General features: G+C 41.3%; 1 protein-coding gene across 3 annotated transcripts in view; it reads right to left on the bottom strand.

Annotated features, from left to right (window-relative positions):
* DCLK1 (doublecortin like kinase 1) overlaps positions 1-16,098 on the bottom strand; it is a gene marked incomplete at its 3' end in the record, with an annotated part of 550,874 nt that overhangs the window by 130,341 nt on the left and 404,435 nt on the right. The gene's annotated exons all lie outside the window — the stretch shown is intronic.

Raw genomic sequence — 16,098 nt, forward strand, 5'->3', positions numbered from 1 at the left:
AGAGAAGAAAAGGGACAGTGGGTGTCTTCCACATCAAAATAAACAATACCCTGGCCAAGCTGAGAAGAGCTCAGTTGGTTAGAATCAGGGTTGGATCTCTTGTCAGGGCACATACAAGAAGCAACCAAAATGAATAAATAAGTGGAACAACAAATCTCTCTCTCTCTCTCTCTCTCTCTCTCTCTCTCTCTCTCTCTCTCTCCCTCTCCCTCTTTCTCTCTCTTTCTTTTTCTCTCTCATTCATGCACTGGTGGGGTCCCTCAGCCTGGTCTGTGGGGATCCGGCCGAAATCAACTCTCCGACTTCCCCTGAGCGGTCCCGGATTGCTAGAGGCGCATGCCAGGCCAAGGGACCTCGCCAGTGCAGAATCCATGCACCAGGTCTCTAGTATGCATATAAGATCTTTGATTAATTTCTTTTTTCTTTTTTTTTAATATATTTTATTGATTTTTTACAGAGAGGAAGGGAGAGAGATAGAGAGTTAGAAACATCGATGAGAGAGAAACATCGATCAGCTGCCTCCTGCACATCCCCCACTGGGGATGTGCCTGCAACCCAGGTACATGCCCTTGACCAGAATCGAACCCGGGACCCTTGAGTCCGCAGGCCGATGCTCTATCCACTGAGCCAAACCAGTTTCGGCTGATTAATTTCTTCACACCCTCCTCCAACCCCCTTCCCTCTGAGATTCATCAATCTGTTGCATGTTTCCATGTCTGTGGTTTCCCCACCTGCATTGAGTGTCTGCCCCCTGGTGGTCAGTGTGTGGCCAGTCAGTCGGTCAGCTGGTCAGCCTATTGGCCTGTCGCTTAGGCTTTTATATATACAGATAATCTCCCTTCCTCTTTTCTATAAGATTAATCAATAAAAATTTTTATAAAGTAAGTAATTCCCCAATTCTAGTAGTTAACCTTCTTTGCAATAATATTTTGGATACATTAAGAGTAATAGGCTGGTAAAGAAGTGATTTTGTTGGGTTTCTCTTCACCCATCTTTGAGTTATTTATGTATATGTCTCTCTTTTGGGTTAAAGTATAATTTCTTCAAAGAAAAATGATAGACAAAGGTCAACCTCTTAAACCTAGATAGGAAGTGATGGATTATTTCACCATTAGAAAAGATGCCACCTATGCCAAGTTTACTTTCTTGTGAATCCTTGCAGGAATGGCTGTGGGTCTTCACCATGTGTGGGAAATGACAGAATTTTCTCAGAAGAGGTAAAATCAGAGGAGAGGTGACTTTACCCTGTTTATAAGAGCACCATATGAGTCTCTGCAAGATGGTGTCTGCAAAATGGCTTTTGGCCTGAGGCTGAGAAACAACTTTGGTTTTATTAGATTTAAATCCTTGGTGTTTGTGTTCATTAAGTCCAACACTAAACATTTTAATTAGTAAAGAGCTTTTTATTTACCTCTTAGTAAATGTGACCAATTATGATGTTCAAATTCACATATCTTATTCTTGAGGAACCATTTTTAATAAATAAAAATATTTGTATTCTTGTAATGATAATCAATGTTCACTGTGGATAGAAAATATAAAGAATATTTAAAAACCCACCCATTGAGTGATACTTTTTATTTGGAGAGTGGTATACAAATCTAGCATTTTTTTCTCCTCATTTATATAGTGGGATTATTCTGCACATACCCATCTGTTACTAGCCCTTTTCACACCACAATATATTGTGAGCACTTTCACTTTTCCTTGTAATGGTTACAGTGCATTTCACTGCATGGATGTACCATAATTTGCTTAGCTAAATTCCTCATGTTGGACATTTAACTCACATTCAATATTTTACTATTATTAATAACATCTTTGTAAAATGAATATGCTGTTATATGATTATTTCCTTAGGATAGATTTAGTCCTTCGTATTTGAAATTTAATTTATAATAACTAGAAACCATGAGGTGCATCATAGTTGCTCAAAATATTTTCTGAATAAATTATTAAGTGGGATTGGTAGATCTAAAGACAAGTGCTTTTAAAAGCTTTTGACAAATTCCCCTCCAAGCAGGCTGACCCAAACTGTACTTTCATTAAAATATAAGAATGGTCATTTGTCTGACCCTTCACTTATCTTTTTAAAAACTCTGCTAATTTCAAAACAAATATTGAATTTAATTGCTTTATACATGAATTGGTTTGATTGCCAATAAAGTTGTATATCTCCCCCAAATGCTTATCCTTCTTTTGGCCATTTGCAATTGGGATGGTCTTTTTCTTATTGGTTTGTAAGGATGCATTCTATATACCTTTGTCTATCACACCATAAATATTTATCTTTATAGGCAGTTGCTGAAATATGGTAACTTTTTAAATGTAGTTTTTTATATAGTTTATGCATTTCTTTGTTTTCAATTTATCTTTATTGTTGAAAGTATTTCAGATATCCCTTTTTGTTTCCCATTGATCCTCTCCACCTCACCACCTTCCCTAAACCTCAGGCCTTCACCACCCTATTGTCTGTGTCCATGGGTTATTCATATATGCATATAAGCTCTTTGGTTTTCTTTTAAAGTACAGTAGTTTAAAATTATAGTCTAATCTATTAACTTTTGCATTATGCATTTTAAACCATTTTATACTTTAGTAACAAAGGATTCATAATAATTCCAGATCTAATTCTGATGCCTGACTTTAACTGAAAATTATCTTCCCTATCTATGCAATTCCAATTTTCTAAGCTCAAAACATGTTCTTTCCCTTTTATATTCTGGATGGTTTTATATAAACACTAGAGGCCCAGTGCACAAAATTTTGTGCACTCAGGGGTGCGGGGGAAGTCCCTCAGTGCAGCCTGTGCCCTCTCGCAGTCTGGGACCCCTCGGGGGATGTCCACCTGCTGGCTTAGGCCCACTCCCCGGGAGATTGGGCCTAAGCTGGCAGTCAGACATTCCTCTGGCAGCCTGGGAGCCCTCGAGGGATGTCCACTTGCCAGTGGGGAGCAGGCCTAAGCTGCAGTCAGACATCCTTAGCACTGCTGAGGAGGTAGGAGAGGCTCCTGCCACCACCGCTGTGCTGGCATCCATCAGCCTGGCTTCTGGCTGAGCAGAGCTCCCACTTTGGGAGTGCACTGACCACCAGGGGGCAGCTCCTGCATTGAGCGTCTGCCCTCTGGTGGTCAGTGTGTGTCATAATGACCAGTCATTCCCAGTTGCTCTGCTGTTAGGGTCAATTTGCATATTACCTTTTTATTATATAGGATAGAGGCCTGGTACATGGGTGGGGGCTGGCTGGTTTGCCCTGAAGGGTGTCCCAGATCAGGGTGGGGGTCCCACTGTGGTGCCTGGCCAGCCTGGATGAGGGCTGAGGGCTGTTTTCAGGCTGGCCACATCCCCTTCAGGGTGGGGGTCCCCACTGGGGTACCTTGCCAGCCTGTATGAGGGTCTGATGGCTGTTTGCAGGCTGACCAAACCCCTTCAGGGTGGGGGAGTCCTTTTAGGGTGCCTGGCCAGCCTGGGTAAGGGGCTGATGGCCATTTTCAGACTGGCCATGCCCCCTGGTGACCGAAGCTCCTAGCCTCTCAATTTTTTTCTTTTTTGGGGGGTAGGGGGATTTATTTATATTCTATAATTGAAACTTTGTAGCCTTGAACAGAGCCCAGGGCCAGCTAGGGCAGGTGGGAAGCTTGGCTTCCTCTATCACCAGGGGCAACCCAAGCCTCCTGCTTGCTACAGCTCCATGGCCACCGCCATCTTAGTTGGGTTAATTTGCATACTCAGTCCTGATTGGCTGGTGGGTGTGGTTTGTAGGCATGGCTTGAGCATAGCAGAGGGATGGTTGATGTGCATGTTTCTCTTTTATTATATAAGATATTTGCCTATTTCCTCAAACCAACAAAGTAGTTCAAAGCATTTAGTAAAGAAGGAATATATGTGTACATGAAATATAAAAGTTGCAGGACTATAAATAGGAGAATGTTTCTTGAACAACCTTGTAAATTGAACTCTTAGGGGCAAAAAGAAGAGAACAGATTTAAAAAGAAGGAAGAGGAGAAGGAGAAGGAGGAAAGGGAGAAGAAAAAGGAGAGGGAGGAGGAGGATAAAATTCTGCCTTAAGTTATAACATTTGTGGCTTTATATCCAAAAGCAGAGGGGAAAATGAATCAGGGCATTACCGAGCATGCCCAGACCTCCACAATAGTTTCTTAGGACCGATGTTGGCTGTTTTGGCCTGCCCATGTGCCTCTGCAAGAGATTTCAATTGCTTTAAAAAAGAAAAAGGAAAAAAAAATCTACACAAATGGACATAGCAAAAATTAAAAGGTAGAGATACGCAAGAAATATTACACCAGAAGAAAAGATCAAAACCACATGGACCACTCACAGAGGTGATAGTGCCCAAGGGTGTGTCTGCAGAGGTTTTAATTCACAAAACATGTGAAGAGGGCATCCAATTAACTCAGGGGTTTGTCCACACAACACGTTCTGGAGTTGTCCTAGCCTTTTGAAGGGCATTAGCAACCATATAGGATTGCTGTAATGTTTCTGGTCCATTGGCGTGCTTCCAATTAAATTTGTACCAAGTGCCCACTATGTGGCAAGCACTGAGCACTGCAGACACATGAGGAACAGACAAAGTTTTGGAACTGAAAACACTTACCACCTGGTAGTGGAGCATGGAGTCTTTTAACCACTAAGGGCTCTCTTTTGCTTTTTATTTCATAGACTTCACATTTGAAAATGTTGGTTTGTGAAACAAATTCCTTTAACTGATAATATGTTTTCTTATTATAAATCAAATTTAGGATTCTAATGAGGGCAGAATGACCAAGACTTTTTTCCACAGGTCATGAATGTTTAGTCACATAAATTTAAAATAGTGATTTTAAAATCTCAGAATCTAGTTAGCAAGAATGCATAGTTAAAATAGAAAGTTATCAGATGGTGTACATTGGTAATAACACCCATCTATGAGCTACAACATGAATTTAAAAGTTAATTTTAGCCTGGCTGGATAGTTCAGTTGATTAGAGCATCATCCCATGTGCCAAGGTTGTGGGTTTGATCCTCAGTCAGGGCATATACAGGAATGTCACATGCCACAGGTGCTGAAATTGTTATTTATGGCTCCAGCTACCAACCAGGGCTCTGGATTAGCATAATAGAACCAATCTTGCCAAACGAAGTTTAAATTTTTCCAGCTACCAGAAAGAAACTAGGTATTTTGGTTATTTAGTCAGTCTTAGAGCAAATGTAAGCATTTCATTTGATTTTTGAAGAACTGAAAAAAACTTGTGGGCTCAAGCCATTCTTTTATAGCTTCTCTTGCTACTCTTGAATTTAGTTCTCAAGGTATTATTAATCTATGAAAATTACTCATTTACCGGTCTGCTTTCTCAATTCATGCTCCAATGGCATATTAAAAAGACAAAACGAACATGTAATAGCTGCTCAATAAATATTGGCATGAATTACTATTGATCCTGTAACTATTTGTGTGAACTCTTGCTATTCACTGAACTAATCCAAAGTCTCATTTTACTGATGAGGAAACTAAGTTTCATAAAGAACAAATAACTGGCATCAGACCCTAGGTCTCTTGGATTGGTGACTCTCTTACCCTCCCAGTATCTGATATTGTGGCATAAGCAAGCTGTTCCATTGTGACTAAAGTCTGAAAAGTTTCTGTCAATGTCCAATGTCATGGGAAAACAGACAAGTGGGTGAATAGTGAGAAAGATGACAAATAACCAGTTATCTTATCAACATTAAATTAAATTTGTAAAATACTAATGCTACAATTTTATCAAGATGTCTATTGCATCAGAAAAAAAGAAACAATGAACTCTCAAAAGTGAAGTTATAGTAGAGTATAGCTTGAGGGATCATGGAGTCTGAAAGATAATTAAAAATAATACAAATCTTGCCTCACTGGTATGGCTTGGATGGTTTAGCATCATCCTATGCACCTAGAGATCTCTGGTTGGATTCCTGGTTAGCACATATGCCAGGGTTGCACGCTTGACCCCGTTAGGGGGTTTTCAGGAGGCAGCCGATCAATGTTTCTCTCTCATTGATGTTTCTATCTCTCCCTTCCTCTCTCTCTAAGAAAATCAATAAAACATATTTAGCCCAGCTGGCATGGCTCAGTGGTTGAATATTGACCTATGAACCAGGAGGTGATGGTTCAATTCCTGATTAGAGCACATGCCCAGATTGCAGGCTCTATCCCCAATGTGGGGTGTGCAGAAAGCAGCCGATCAATGATTCTCTCTCATCATTGATGTTTCTATCTCTCTCTCACTCTCTCTTCCTCTCTGAAATCAATAAAAATATATTTTAAAAATTACAGATCTTATACCACTTGCCTTCAAGATAAGAGTGAAACTTCATGAGTTAAATTGGGGATTAGAATAATTCTGAAAGGTTGCATAATAGAATCAGAAATAAAACAATTATAGAAACTGTTCCCCCCATTCCCCATCCCCAGGATTAAAATAAAAACAATTGAAGAAAAGTGCAGCACCAAGCCATAAATTAGAAAAGAAAACAAAAGACTCCAATCATCTTTCCATTAAAGTTTAGATTTTAACTATTTAAATTAATTTAAGTGGGAATGGTATTTTCTAATGCAGTAAAGGACAAATGCTGAATTACTTTAGAAAATGCCAAAATCTTTGTGAGCTTAAAACCACATTTTAGAAACATGGTGACTAATCCTATCTAATAATAGACAAACATGGTAATTGACCGTACCCTCACTATGCCCCCATTGGCTAATCAGCATGATATGCAAATTAACCGTCAACAAAGATGGCGGTTAATTTGCATACGTAAGTGCCCAGCGGCTATCGGCTATCAGAGCTTGCAATCAGATCTGAGAGGTCCCCTGCCCAGGCCTGATGCCTCGGTCAGAAGCATTAGGCCTGGGCATGGGAGGAGCTGGGATGGTGGGGAGCAGAGGGGGAGCCAGTGATGGTGGGGAGCAGGAGCGGAGCCTGCAATCATGGGAGCTGGGGGTCCCCTGCCCATGGCATTAGGCCTGGGCAGGGGTGGAGCCATCAATTGCAGGGAGCAGGGGCCAAGTTGGCAATTGTGGGGAGCTGGGGGTCCCCTGCCCAGGCCTAATGCCTCGGCCAGAGGTGTTAGGCCTGGGCAGGGGCGGTGCAAGAGATCGCTGGTAGTGGGGTGGAGCAGGTGATGGTGGGAGCTGGGGGGTCCCCTGCCCAGGGCTAATGAATTGGCCAGAGGCATTAGGCCTGGGCAGGGGTCAAGCTGGCAATTGGTGTGAACTACAGAAGAAACACCTTTTCTGACTGCTCATTAGCTTAGCTCCCTGTATGTCACTGGTAATATTCTTAGTAACCAAATAGGTGATCTAGGGTTTTTTACCACACTCCTAGAGAAAAAAAGGAAGGTCTGCTGCTGGAGGATTAAGAAATGTCATATCCTGTCCTAGCTGGTTTTGCTCAGTGGATAATGCCTTGGCCTGCCCACTGCTGGGTCTGGGTTCAGTTCTGACTAAGGGCATGTACCTAGGTTGCAGGCTCCTCCCTGGCCTGGGCCCAGATCAGGGCTCATGCAGGAGGCAACTAATCAAAGTGTTCCTCTCACTTCGATGTTTCTCTCTGTCTTTCCCTTTCTCTTCCACATTCTCTAAAAATCAATGGAAACATATCCTCAGGTGAGGATAAAAAAAAGAAAGAAAGAAATGTCATATCCTATGAAAGACACATCTTGAAAATGAGTAAAGAAAGTTGTCCTTTTTTCATGGTAAAGGGACTGGAGTCCATGTTGATGAAAACACCTTGGTGGCTGCAGTGACTGGCAGTGGCTGCAGCAGCGGGATGATGGGGCTGGTGCCTTCCCCTGATCAGCCCTGTCACCTCCCACAAAGGGAGGCCAGACTGTGGCTTAGGCCCGCTCCCCAAGGGGTGCAGGGAGCAGGGAGTAGGACATCCCCTGAGGGCTCCCAGTATGTGATAGGGGGCAAGCTGGGCTGAGGGACCTCCCCCTCCAGTGCACAAATTTTTGTGCACCGGGCCTCTAGTAGTCTATAAATGGCCAGTAAAGTAGAAAACTTTATGTGTTCTCACAAAGCACATTTTCACAACCTCCCAGCAAGGAAGAAAGCAGTCACCTCCATTCTCCCTCTCTTATGAGGGTATTTGCCTTTGGGGGATAACCACTCCATTCTGCATTCTGATACTTTAGTACACCTGTGCTCTCTAAAAGGGCTGCATTTCCTTTGGTTTCAGAGACACTGGACAATGTAAATACTCCTTAAGAAAGAGGATATTGAAGGACTGTGAGGTAAGCCACTTGGAGGGAGCTGCAGGATAGTAATTTCTCTTGCTATTAAAGATTGCAGCCTACCAAAAGTATAGAAAATCAGATCAAACATATTAATTAGGTCTCTGGTGACTGATTCTCCCATACCAAACAAGCAAGATTTGGTTTGATCTCTGATTCAGAAAGTCCCTATATTCTCAGTTGTGTAAGAGCAGAAGTATCATTCTCCATATGGTCTATAAGATCAGCTTTACAAATGTTCTTTGGTTTTGGTAAGAAAGAACTTAAAGTAGTTCCAACCTTCATCAAGGACCCAAACTTTAGACACTGGTGTTCTTCAATATACAGATTTAGAGAGATAACCCGGATGCAGATGTATAGACAGGAGACTGGTTCCCAGAGGCATGAGAACTTTCACTTATGTAGATTTCCTCCACTCAAGAATAGCTGGTAGGGAGGCTGAAGTGTTATGAATGGTGCTAACAAATAGAAATGATTAAAGAATTCCACGCAGGCACCAACAGCTCACCTGAGCTCACACAACAGGAACATTCATGCATTCAAAAGGGCCCACTTGTACCTTTGGAGAATCTTGAACAAGGCACAGGTGAACTCCCATAAGTGTCTAGATAGCCTTAGTGACACACTGCTTGCTGGCTAGGGAATATTCTTTAAGCAAAGAATGTTTTCTCCTTTAAACTCTTTTTAAACCCAGTCAGAATAAAAACATTCTCAGGCAGAAGAGGCCTCTCAACTAATCTCTACTCTAAATTCAGTTGTTCTGAACTGTTAAGGAGATGGCAAGTTCATCTAGAAGAATCCATTATAAACAGTAGATGTTCTGTGGCTTCTTCCCTAACCTGATTTGAAAGACAAGCTTTCTCTTACCTTGACAAAGGTACAAAGCCTCCAAAGGGAACCCTATTCTCTGTGGCTATATGCAAAAAAAAAGAAAACATTCAGAAAGCACATTCAGTGTTAAAGACTTTCCACATATGGCACAAGGTCAATAGCCAAAAGAGAAAACTTGTAATTCTGGCTCTCTCCCTCTCCAAGTGGCTCTTACATACTCTGACTTGGAAGGAACCCTCTGAGAATATCAAGGTTATCGATGGTTACCAAATCAACTCTCGCCTTGATTCATGAATATCCTCTTTTCCTGTTTCCTTAAGTGTCTGTTCAGCTTCCCCTTGAGTAGTTGTCGGGTGTCATCACCTACTGTCTTATGGTTTTAAAGCTTCAAACATCCTGATTAGCCTCCACTTGTCAGTGTGGGTGAGCTAAACAGAGCATTCCTAGTATGAGTGATGACTAGATTTTACTTCCTATAGAAACATAGTGATTTCCACACTTCATGGCAGCATTAAAGGGAAACCCAAATGTAGGCTCCTTGCAGGGAGGGTCAGTCTGCATCTCCCCAGCTGCATGCTCCAGTAAGGACTGAGGTCAGTCCTCTCATGTCTGTGCCACCTGGATCAAAAGTCACTCTTGACACCACAGTGAAATTATCATTCCTATTGGCTGTGAGGTTTAAAATCAGTGTCATATTCAGGAAGATGGCGGCGGTATAGGCAGACGTGTCCCAGGTCGTGTCCCGGAGCAAATGGAGTGAGCAGCTGAAACTAGTAACATCCACCCCGAATTGGCGAAATTGCTCAGCTGGTGAGACAGTTTGCAGCCGGGAAGAGCAGAACTCCCCTGGAAAGGTAAAAAAAAACAGGGATTTGGGCAGGAAAGTTTGCCAGACCTCTGAGCCCAGAGAGTCGGAGGGAGACCGCGTGGCAGACAGCCGCGTCCCTTGGGACAGGCACAGCCCCTGACAGGGGAAAGGAGAATCCTGACAGGCGCGGGATTCCTGGCGCCGCTGGGGGAATTGAGAGCTGGGTTCTGTGATCACAGAGGACTGAGCCTAAAGGGGGCAGCCTGAAGAGCTGATCAGACCATGCAGTCCCGGTAAGAGAAGAAGCTTACAGAAACCAAGCCTTTCCCGTTTCCGCGGCCGGCGTTTGTTTGTTTGTTTTCACTGAATCCTGTTCATGAGACATTTCGGATACAGACACTCACCTGTGTTGAAGAGAGGGAGAGTGTGCGGAGGAGTGGAATCTGGGGAGAGACAGAAGAGAGAAGGGGGGCCGGGAGAGGTGGCAGCGAATTGAGTGCTGAGACACCCCTGAGCCCAGGACTGGGGCAGCCATTCTCTCCGGAGAGTGAGACTCCTCCCCCCAGTCCCCAGGCAAGGAGCACAGCCACACCCAGATTCCACCCTGTAGGAGATCAAGGATTAAAATAACCTGATCAGTCCCTGGGAGTTAACAGGGTCAGGCCTATAGAGGGATTTTCAATCCCAGCAACAACACAGCACCGGTAACTAACTATTACGCAGCCAGCTCTGGGAAGTGAACTTCCACTGGACAGAGAGGCCCTATAGCCTCAGAGGCCAACCCCAGAACACTGCCACCCAGAGGCTGACCCACAAACTGACTCTTTGCTAAACACAAAATAAGGCAGTCTGGGAAACACGCGATTGCTTTAAAATAAGGACTGTGGTTTACAACACAGAGGAACAGTGTATTGCAGGGAAACTCAACACTCTCCTGAATACCTGGCAGGTCTAAGGCGAGCCACACTGAAGAATAGAAGAACCGAAGGACCTTCACTACTGCAATTTTTTTTTCCCTTTTTTCACCTTTTAACTAAGAAACCAATTTTTTTTTCTTTTTTTTTCTTTTCTTTTTTTTTCTTTCTTCTTTTTTCCATCACCTGATTTTACCCTTTTAATTACTACCTCCTTATTTTTAACCAGTATTATTACTGCTAACATTTTACCATTTTTTTTTAAAGTGCCATTTTATTTTCTCTTTATTTTATTTTGGGATTAGTGTTCTCCATTCTATTTTCATCGTTATATTATTGGTTGTTTCTAGTTTGCATTCATCCCCAGGGAGCTGTTGCTGGAATTTGTTGGGATTAAAGGCTGTTCTATAGGAGTAGTCTCCTCATATAAAATAAGTCTCCTCCCCTCTTCCACTTCATTCTCTCTTTGCGCTCTTTTTTTTTTCTTTTCTTTTCTTTTCTCGCTTTTACTTTCCCCCCTCCTTTTTCCCAATTTCATTTTTGCACTCCTTTTTTTTTGGTCCCTACTTTTCTTTTCTTTTTTCTCTTTTATCTTTTTCTCTTCCTTCTTCCTTATCCCCTAATTCTCTTAATTCAGGTGGTCACCTTTATTTCGGATTATTAATATCGTGAATATATTTGTGTTTAGTGCCTGGTACGTGGTGCCTTGTTGTGTTGTATTTTGTGCCTTTAAATCAACGCAGCAGATCCAAGCAACAGCAACCTCCTGAAAACCAACAACCTCTGCTGAGGAACAGCAGCTGTACGTGAAACCTCGCCCCACCAGCCAGAAGAGCCACCACAGCTGTGAACAGCACCCACCAGAGGAGCTGCTGCCAACTGAAGAGCAGCTGCTACCACAACCGCCCGAAGAGCAACCACAGACCAAGGAGTCACTGCCACCAAGGGAGCAACCACTGAACGACTCAACGTCTAGATATGTCAGTGAGATCAAACATGGGTAGACAAAGAAACCCCCGAAGAAAAGAGAAGGAGGACTCTCCAGAAAAGCAGCTAAGTAATACAGAGGCATGCAACATGACAGAAAAAGAATTCAGAATAAGGGTCCTAGAGTGCATAAACCAGATGGAGGAAAAAATCGACAACCTCTGCAAGAAGCAAGAAGAAACAGATGAAAAAATCGATAACATATGGAAGAAGCTAGTAGAAACAGATGAAAAAATCAACAACTTAAGTAAGACCCAAGAAGAAATGAAGAGTGATATAGCTGCAATGAAAAACTCCATTGAAAGTATCAACAGTAGACTAGGAGAAGCGGAGGACCGAATTAGTGAATTAGAAGACAAGGAAGCAAAACACACCCAAAATGTACTGCAATTGGAGAAAAAAATTAAAAGACAGGAGGAGAGCCTAAGGGAGCTTTGGGACAACATGAAACGAAACAACATACGAATAATAGGGGTACCAGAACAACAGAAGGATGAACAAGGATTAGAAAACCTATTAGAAGAAATAATATCAGAAAACTTCCCTGAGGTGGGGAAGAAAAAAGTCACACAAGCCCAGAGAGTCCCAAACAAGGTGAACCCGAAAAGACCCACAACAAGACACATCATAATTACCATGGCAAATGTTCCGGACAAAGAGAGAATCTTACAGGCTGCAAGAGAGAGACAGAAAGTTACATACAAGGGATCTCCAATTAGATTGTCAAATGATTTCTCAACAGAAACACATCAGGCCAGAAAAGAATGGACAGAAATTTACAAAGTGATGCAAAGCAAAGGACTGAATCCAAGAATACTCTATCCAGCAAGGCTATCATTCAAACTTGAAGGGGAAATAAGAAGCTTCACAGACAAAAAAAGGCTAAGGGAATTTATCACCACCAAGCCAGCAATGCAAGGAATGCTAAAGGGACTGGTATAAAAATAATAAAAAGCTCAGAAAGAAAACAGCCACACAAAAAAAAGAAATGGCTACAAACAAGTACCTTTCAATAATAACTTTAAATGTAAACGGACTAAATGCTCCAACCAAAAGACATCGAGTGGCTGAATGGATAAAAAAACATGACCCATACATCTGCTGTCTACAAGAAACCCACCTCATTAGAAGGGACTCACACAGACTGAAAGTGAAAGGATGGAAAAATATCTTTCAGGCAAATGGAAAGGAAAAGAAAGCTGGGGTAGCAATACTTATATCGGACAAAATAGACCTCAAAGTGAAGGCCATAACAAGAGATAAGGAAGGCCACTTCATAATACTAAAGGGATCAATACAACAAGAAGATATAACCCTGGTAAACATATATGCACCCAATGCAGGAGCACCCAAATTCATAAAAAAACTCCTGGAAGATATCAAAGGAGAGATCAACAACAATACAATCATAGTAGGGGACTTTAATACAACACTGACAGCACTGGATAAGTCCTCTAGACAAACAATCAGCAAAGATACAGCAATCCTAAATGACTCACTAGATCAGATGGACTTAATAGACATCTTCAGAATACTTCACCCCAGTGCCACGGAATATACATTCTACTCAAGTGCTCATGACACATATTCAAAAATAGACCATATATTGGGTCACAAGCAAAGTATCCCAAAATTCAAGAAGATTGAAATCATAAAAAGCGTCTTCACAGACCACGATGGCATAATATTAGAAATAAACTACCATAAAAACAACCCAAAATACTCAAACACCTGGAAACTGAATAGCATGCTATTAAATATTGATTGGGTTACCAATGAAATCAAAGAAGAAATTCAAAACATCCTGAAAACTAATGACAATGAAAACACAACAATCCAAAACCTATGGGACACAATGAAAGCAGTCCTGAGAGGGAAGTTTATAGCTCTACAGGCCTATCTCAAAAAACAAGAAAAAATGGTAGTAAATCAGCTAACTCTACAACTCAAAGAATTAGAAAGAGAGCAACAAGAAAACCCCAGAGTGAGCAGAAGGAAGGAGATAATAAAGATTAGAGCAGAAATAAATGACATAGAGACCAAAAAAACAATACAGAAAATCAATGAAACCAAGAGCTGGTTCTTTGAAAGGATAAACAAGATTGACAAACCTCTAGCCAGATTCACCAAGAAGCAAAGAGAGAGGACCCAAATAAACAAAATCAGAAACGATAGAGGCGAAATAACAACAGACCCCACAGAAATACAAATGATTGTTAAAAAATACTATGGACAGCTCTACTCCAACAAACTAGACAACCTGGAGGAAATGGACAAATTCCTAGAAAAATACAACATTCCAAAACTCAATCAGGAAGAATCTAAAAATCTCAACAGGCCAATAACTATGGAAGAAATTGAAGCAGTCATCAAAAAGCTTCCATCAAACAAAAGCCCAGGACCAGACGGCTTCACAGGGGAGTTTTACCAAACATTCAAGGAAGAACTAAAACCTATCCTCCTCAGACTACTACAAAAAATTCAAGAGGAAGGAACACTTCCAAGCTCATTCTATGAAGCCAGCATCACCCTAATACCAAAACCAGGTAAAGACAACACAATGAAAGAGAATTACAGGCCAATATCCCTCATGAACATAGATGCCAAAATCCTCAACAAAATCTTAGCAAATCGGATCCAGCAGTACATCAGAAAGATCATACACCATGACCAAGTAGGATTTATCCCAGGGATGCAAGGATGGTACAATATCCGCAAATCAATAAACGTAATACATCACATAAACAAATTGAAAGAAAAAAACCACATGGTCATATCAATTGATGCAGAAAAAGCATTTGACAAAATTCAACACCCATTTTTGATAAAAGCTCTCAGCAAGGTGGGAGTAGAAGGATCATACCTCAACATAATAAAAGCCATATATGACAGGCCCACAGCCAACATCATACTCAATGGACAAAAACTAACACCATTTCCCCTAAGAACAGGAACAAGACAGGGATGCCCCCTCTCACCACTCCTGTTCAACATAGTACTGGAAGTGTTAGCCATTGCAATTCGGCAAGAAGAAGAAATAAAAGGCATCCAAATTGGAAAAGAGGAAGTAAAACTGTCCTTATTTGCAGACGACAGGATATTATACATACAAAACCCTAGAGACTCCATCAAAAAGCTACTAGACTTAATACATGAATTTGGCAATGTAGCAGGATACAAAATTAACCCCAAGAAATCTGAGGCATTTCTATACACCAATAGTGAACTTTCAGAAAGAGAGATTATAAAAACAATCCCGTTTACCATCGCACCAAAAAAATTAAGCTACCTAGGAATAAACTTAACTAAAGAGGTAAAATACCTCTACTCAGAAAACTACAGGACGTTGAAAAAAGAGATAGAGGAAGACATAAACAGATGGAAGAACATACCATGTTCATGGATTGGTAGAATCAACATCTATAAAATGTCCATACTACCCAAAGCAATCTATAAATTCAACGCACTTCCCATTAAAATACCAATGGCATACTTCAGAGATCTAGAACGAACTCTCCAAAAATTCATCTGGAATAAAAAAAGACCCCGAATAGCTACAGCAATCCTGAAAAAGACCAAAGTAGGTGGGATCTCAATACCAGATATCAAGTTGTATTACAAAGCCACTGTTCTCAAAACTGCCTGGTACTGGCACAAGAATAGGCATATAGATCAATGGAATAGAATAGAGAGCCCAGAAATCGGCCCAAACCAATATGCTCAATTAATATTTGACAAAGGAGGCAAGAACATACAATGGAGCCAAGATAGTCTCTTCAATAAATGGTGTTGGGAAAATTGGACAGATATATGCAAGAAAATGAAACTAGACCACCAACTTACACCATACACAAAAATAAACTCAAAATGGATAAAGGACTTAAATGTACGACAGGAAACCATAAAAATTCTAGAAGAATCCAAAGGCAACAAAATCTCAGACATATGCCGAAGCAATTTCTTCACTGATACAGCTCCTAGGGCACTTGAAACTAAAGAGAAAATGAACAAATGGGACTACATCAAAATAAAAAGCTTCTGCACAGCAAAAGAAACCATCAACAAAACAACGAAAAAACCCACTGTGTGGGAAAACATATTTGCCAATGTCATATCTGATAAGGGCCTAATCTCCAAAATTTATAGGGAACTCATACAACTCAACAAAAGGAAGATAAACAATCCCATCAAAAAATGGGCAAAGGACCTAAATAGACACCTTTCAAAAGAGGACATTCAGAAAGCCAAGAGACATATGAAAACATGCTCAAAGTCACTAATCATCCGAGAGATG

The sequence above is a fragment of the Myotis nattereri genome (assembly GCF_964212035.1).
Source record: "Myotis nattereri genome assembly, chromosome: 2".
In the NCBI taxonomy this organism is placed as follows: Eukaryota; Metazoa; Chordata; class Mammalia; order Chiroptera; family Vespertilionidae; genus Myotis; species Myotis nattereri.